The following is a 6,699-nucleotide window of genomic DNA, read 5'->3' as shown; positions in this document are numbered from 1 at the left end:
CATAAAGTAACTAAAATCATACATACAAAGTAACAAAAGTAAATGAGCGACTCGGACTCCACTAAAAACTGCGAGCAAGGACCAGGTGCACCAGTAGGGTAAGCGTCCTCTGCTTTTCTAGTGATGTTATTCAAAATAATACTAGTATGTTTTAATATTCCGAACAGTTGTGGTATCCCCGTTTCCACCCACCCTCTCATTTAGAAATGTCAAACGTTATTATCCACCGTCTTTCAGAGTGTTATGATATTGAAACTGGAAAACACTCGCCTGAAATGAGAATATATGTTGAATACATTGATAATTAAAACAATAGTACCCAACATGTCTATTATACACCGTTTATATGCCAAAAATTAATATTTTAGTTCATGTTGAGGGTTTTTTTCAAGGGTATGGGTGGCAGTTTTTTGACTTGGAAAAGTTCAAATATTTATTACTTGGGCTCATTTGAAAGCTAAGACAATATGTTAATGTACATGTACCATATCTTACAAAAGCTTGTTTAAACTACGGTATTCTGAAAAAAATGATTATAACGGGGACTATAAAAAAAAACTAATAGTAATTGTCACACCTAAACGAAAATCTAAACGCCTGAATTGATCAGGTATGTTGGGCACACCATTATCTTAATTAGGAATGCCTAATTAAAATTATGAGTTGTACGGTATCAGTATGCAGAGAATGAGGATTCTGCTTGATACTGAGATCATTTTTCTATGAGTATATGTAATATTTTTAATATATTTTTTAAAATTTTTTTATTGAAAATTAGTTTTTCGTGGTTCATTTATGTAGAAAATTAAATTATCTATCGCATGACACCAAATTTGAGACGTTTAAGTTGAGACATAACTTGAAGAGTCGAATTTATATGACTTTTTTCGGAAAAATCGAAAATCTAATTTTTCGCAAATTTTTTTTTTTTATAAATTCTGACTACGAAAGTCGTCAACATTCATTGAAAGAACCCCAGAAGTATTAATTGTGATAATACTAAACAGAAAATACCAATTTAGCCATTCTTTACTGAAGCATACATGTAAATACTCTAGGGGTTTTGACATGGAAAAATATGACAATTAAAGCAATTATTCGGAGGAGTAGGGATTTTTTTTCATTTTTCTTTCAAGCTCAAGTGTTATCGCAATTTTCTGGGTACAGTTGTAACGCGAGTTATTGGGCTATATGATGATAAATTTTTTTAGTCTGTTCCCCAGGAAGACTTAGACAGCTTTTTGACCCAGTGGGGTACAAATATAGGCTTATACGAAAAAGAATTCGAGAATATTATTTCGCGACAAAATAAAGTAACTTCAAATCACCATGAAGTTGATGAGTGGGGGTGCACGGTGGACCATCTCAGCTCATGGACTAATTGGTTTGGATGAGAATAAAGTTTCTATTTTATCTTAATGTATTATTTGTTACGTTACTATTTCAGTTAATTCTTCTGCAAACTCGTCCATGATTTTTTCGGACTTTAATAAGAGAAAAGGAAACAAACTAAAGAAAAAACTGTTAAATTGTCAAGTTATTCTTCAACCAAAGCAAAATTACGTTTTTAATCTAGTAAAATATTATCATCCATAAATTTCCTTCGTAAATCTTTGATTGATTTTGAAGTTTCAACAGTAACATTCTCACAATCTTCTACAGCATGCATATGATAAATCTTATGTAAATCTTAAACAATGAAGCGCATAGTACATTAATTAACTACATCTAAGATCCTATGACGCATTTCGAATCCTAATCTGCTTGTGAAAGGTTTTAGCTTGAAACACGTGAACAGCATAACGAAATTTTCAATACTAATATGAGTGAAATTTTGTATGTATTTAACCATTGCCATAAAATGGTATGTCAAGAGTACTGATGGATATTTTCTAATTGTGACTAATATGCGTGTAAATTATTCTTCCTTACAATGACAGCCCTAAAACAAAAAACATAAGATGTTACAAAATTTGTTTTGATCTTTTTTTCTATGATTGTTACTTTCTTTGCCTTTTTAAACCTAGTTTTTTTTTTGTTGTATATTATGTATTTTGTTACCTTTTTACCATTTTAAGATTTGTTTTTTGGGGTTTTTTTTGTTTTTTTTTTTTTTGTTTTGTTTTTTTTTTTCTTCTTTTTTTTTTGTATATCAAATCATGTATTTTGATTGTGCTACACTAAATGTTATTACATTTTACATTGAAGCAGATACTAGAATTGAGAAAATAGACAGACAACGTAGATATTTCGACAATGAAATCCGTTTGTATCAGACAAGACAATTTGTGACGAAATATTTAATGTGTCGCAGCATATGGCCAATATATATATGTATCAGGATAGACAAAACACTTACGAACCTCCGCATTTCATCAGAAATTATTGTATGTTGCATTAAAGGATACTAAGTACATGTAATGCCATTTTAACACCTAATGTTGTCACAAATTTGTGTTACTGTGTCCAGATTAAGTCATCCTTTCAACACAGATATATGGTAATAAGTCTTAGTTTTTCTTTAATGTTATTTGTAGTGATGTGACCACAGATTTACCGATTATGACAATAGCATGAGAATGCTATTTAAACACCACCGGTATTCACGCCAGAGCGGAAAAGGGGGGGGGTCTAACACGCTGTAAAACCTAGATTTAACCTACCGTTTTGTTTGAAAAGCCTGTACCAAGTCAGGACCATTGCGGTAACGCTTGTATAAAATGAAAATTTTTCAATATATTTCTTTTTTTCGCCCGAAATATATGAAACTATTGTTGTTTTTTTTCTGGTACATTTATTAATGTGATTTTTCCCTAAAAAATGCACTGGCAAAAATATAAAAAATGCGTATTATTTCGCAGCAAAATATATATAAAAGTCTCTCTTAATATCGTATTGAGGACCTCCCAATGTTAGATTAATAAAAATATTGCATCAATATAAAATAATTAGATATTGTTTCTTATGTTTCTGCAACGTGGAAATGTACTACCTGCCCAAATTTAAATGTATTTCCCCATACAAGAAGATCGTCAAGATATCGACAAGATATCAAAGGATCAGCTAGCTCGTGAACTAACTATTCCCCTTGCCTATGTATTTAAAAAGATCTAGAATGACTAAAACTTTATGTGCATGAAAAAAACAATTTTACACCTATTTTTGAGAAAGTCAAGAAATGCACTATGGAGTATGTAACGTACGAACATTTTCAGTGAGGAAAATTATGTAAAGAAAAGATTATTGTTCTTACGACTTGAACAATGAACATATAGTGCTGTGGACAGGTATCAAAAAGTGCTCCATTTTTCGAGTTTAATGGGCCTAGTGGGTATACGGCTGTAACATATATCAAAGGAAAGATAAATCAATGTAGTTTTTGAATATAGTACTTATCAAAGTGAAAAACGGTAAAGTTTTTCTGCTATTTTGGCATTTATTAGAGGAGGGGTCAAAGATCAATCGACCCCAATACACTTTGATAAGTAATTTAAGTGGAATCGTTCATTGTAGGTACTGGGAAACAAATAACATGTAAAGATCACATGTATACAATTTCAAAAAGGTTAAAAAGAACTTTTGTCGACAAAAGTTGACTATTAAATCACAGAACAAAGTTGCCCCTCAAAATGGTTGCATTTTAGCGCATTTTCAATGATTAAGAGATAATATGACACCGTAGAATATTACAATGTATATCTAAATTTTCTTTTACTGAATAACAAATAAAATAAACACAACGTTCTCGATTCGACCTGCAATATGGGCTTTGCAAAATGAGTTTGAATTTGCAAAATTTTCACAAATTTTAACTACTAATTATACTAAAATTGTAAAATACGAAATCATTTACCGGACAACCTGTTCTGTTTCCGAACTGTTGGTACAACAGAAAAAGCATGAATATCATCCAGTTTAAAGTGATTTATTTTTTGACATGATCAAGATTTTAAGTGCTTTTTAAGCAGATATGTAAAAGTTTGACAAATTTTTTTATGTTATTCAATAATCGAGCGCTCAACAATGTTCGTTTTCAAGAAAATTGGAAAGAAGAATAAGATATCCATATAGTAAAGACAAAGAATTAAATAGACCAAAATAGTCATTAGGATTAACAAATATAAATTTAATGAATTAACTAACAAGCCAGGCTTGATAAAAAAACTGGGGATTTGGACCAGGTTCATTGCTAGGATATTAATTTTAATGCCTTTTCTCTGTTTTTCCTTAAGCGCCCGTCGATCTGTTCATATAAAAGTGATGCCATTCCAGTTTAAACGAAGGAGTGAAACTCTGGCATTGCTTAAAAGTCATCTAGTATATGACGGTCAAAAAGAGAACGTTACAAATATTTTTTGTAAATGGATTATTTCAAATAAAATCGGCATTTACTATCATATAGACCGATGAAAATTTTCCAAATTATGAATGGCTTATTTCCGATTCCTATATTTTACAGCATCTTCGTTATGCAAGGGTTACAGTCCTGCCCCTCCCATTGGGTGAAGAGAGGGGGCAAGACCGTAACCCTTGGGTAGCGAAGATACTTTTACAGTTGTGATCCCATATTCAGTGTAATTCTTATTGGTATTTAGAATATAATAAACAGGGGCGTAGCTGCCTACACGCAAATACGCAGTTGCGTACTTCCGGAAAAAGTAACAAAGACAAAAACACACATTTTAAAGATGAAATAAAGGTTTTATGCAATGACAAATCCTTTTTACTACATAATGATACTCCAATATACACCATGAAGTAATTCGCGATATCAAAAACCATCAATTCCGGAAATTTTGTACTTTTCCACATCGCAAAATTTATCACATATGCAAACTATGAACGTAGTGTAGGCTCTGAAAAACTGGCTCCAAAATCGTTAAAATTCAGGAGTTTCCCTCAGGGCTTTGCCTTGCCGGACTCACTGGGGGTCTTGAGCGACCCCCCCCCCCAAAGACCCCTCGCCATAATTTTGTGTACAACTAAAACAGGCCTAGCTACGCCCCTGATAAATCAGAATTAGAGTGAACCATAAAGAGGCTCACTTATTCATTCTTTGCGTGAAGTATACAGACATGATTACCTGACCGAAAATTAAAACTATGATATTGTAAATGTTCAAAACAACTTTTCCAAATTGTCAACATATGACGCACAATTCAATGCACAAACCACTTACTGCAACTGTTCTGTACATGTATATTTACGCCGCAAAAAAAAAGAAAGTTTATAACAACTTACAGACAGTAAATATAGCAAACGATAGATTGTATCCCCTGTTTTTAAACGTCTTGATCAGAGCCCCTCTCTTTTTTTTTTAATATTCTTGATCCGCCCCTGGCCTGGACAATGATGTTTCCTTTGAACTAATATTCTATAACAACTATTATGAATGTGTGTTTGATAAAAAAATCTACATACCAAAAAGCACTGATATAGAAATTAAAAAAGCAGAGATTACTATTTAATACATTGTAATGTATCTATCAAGGTTTCTCACTTTCTGTTGGCTACTTCTGCTACCACTGGGATATGATTATTTTTGGCAGATTCATCCTTAAATATCTGTATTTTACTGTTATGATTTTTTATTTGACTCATTATTTACTTCTGATTTAACCAATTTCCACTTCCATATTGTTCCCCACTTGAGTATTTGAGGCATATCAATAAGTACTAGCAAAATCAAGCTATACTTTCTTAGTTTTATTCATAATTTTAACATATAACATCATATGATCTCTTTACGTCAAAATATGATCAATCAACTATCATATAAATAAGAATTTTTAAGCAATACAAATTTCTTAAATACAACCTTAGAACATGAGATAAATTTCAAGTGGACAATTATCTAAATAGGAGAATTCTATCTGAGCATTCTCCTTTTTGCCTACTAATTTAGCAAAGGAAAGTTGGTTTTTTTTCTGGAAGAGTATTCATCTACAATTTGCAATAATTGTCCTATCCATACGGCTACTAAAACTGGAGTCTTTTTGAGAGGTAAAAATAAATCTTAGAAGTTTTTATTGCGTCTGAACTTCTTACTTATTTTTGCGCTAGAATTAATATTTTTACAAGGAATCTGGTTTATTTCTATCATCTAGTTTAGAATAATCCGTTCAGAGCAGCGGCGGATCCCGAGGGGGTGCATGGGATTAGCTTCCCGATTTTTATTGGAAAATTTGTCATTTTCATGTGTAAAATTGACAAAAATACTAAATAATATCCTAGCACACACACCCTTTTCTGAGGAACCCCGGCTGGAATCCTCCTTTTTACAGTGTGGTTCCGCAGAGGATATTGCATTACAACCATCAGCCTGGCGCACAGATAAACATCATAAGACATTAAATGTTGTGACATGATAATGTACATGTTTGCTTCCATGTAAAGTTCAAAGTTCACAGTTTATGTATTGACAAATTTATTCAGCCTTATCATGAACCCCCGAGTCGCATTTTTTGTTTGAGAATCCCTGATTCATGGTTAAATCTTGAAGGTTTCATTTGAAGTCTAAGCATATAAAGACAAATGCAACCAATATATATATGTGTGTGTGTGTGTGTGTGTGTGTGTGTGTGTGTGTGTGTGTGTGTGTGTGCAAAAATAACCCTCAAAACCTTAAGTCTTTTCATCGAAAGGTAAGGTAGACTCGATACTTTACATGTGTCTGTTCATAAAACAGTCCGGAAACTA

The sequence above is a fragment of the Perna viridis genome, chromosome 10 (assembly GCF_037379345.1).
Source record: "Perna viridis isolate PV_CMFRI_1.1 ecotype Kerala chromosome 10, ASM3737934v1, whole genome shotgun sequence".
Lineage (NCBI taxonomy): Eukaryota > Metazoa > Mollusca > Bivalvia > Mytilida > Mytilidae > Perna > Perna viridis.
This window is presented reverse-complemented; position numbering follows the sequence as displayed.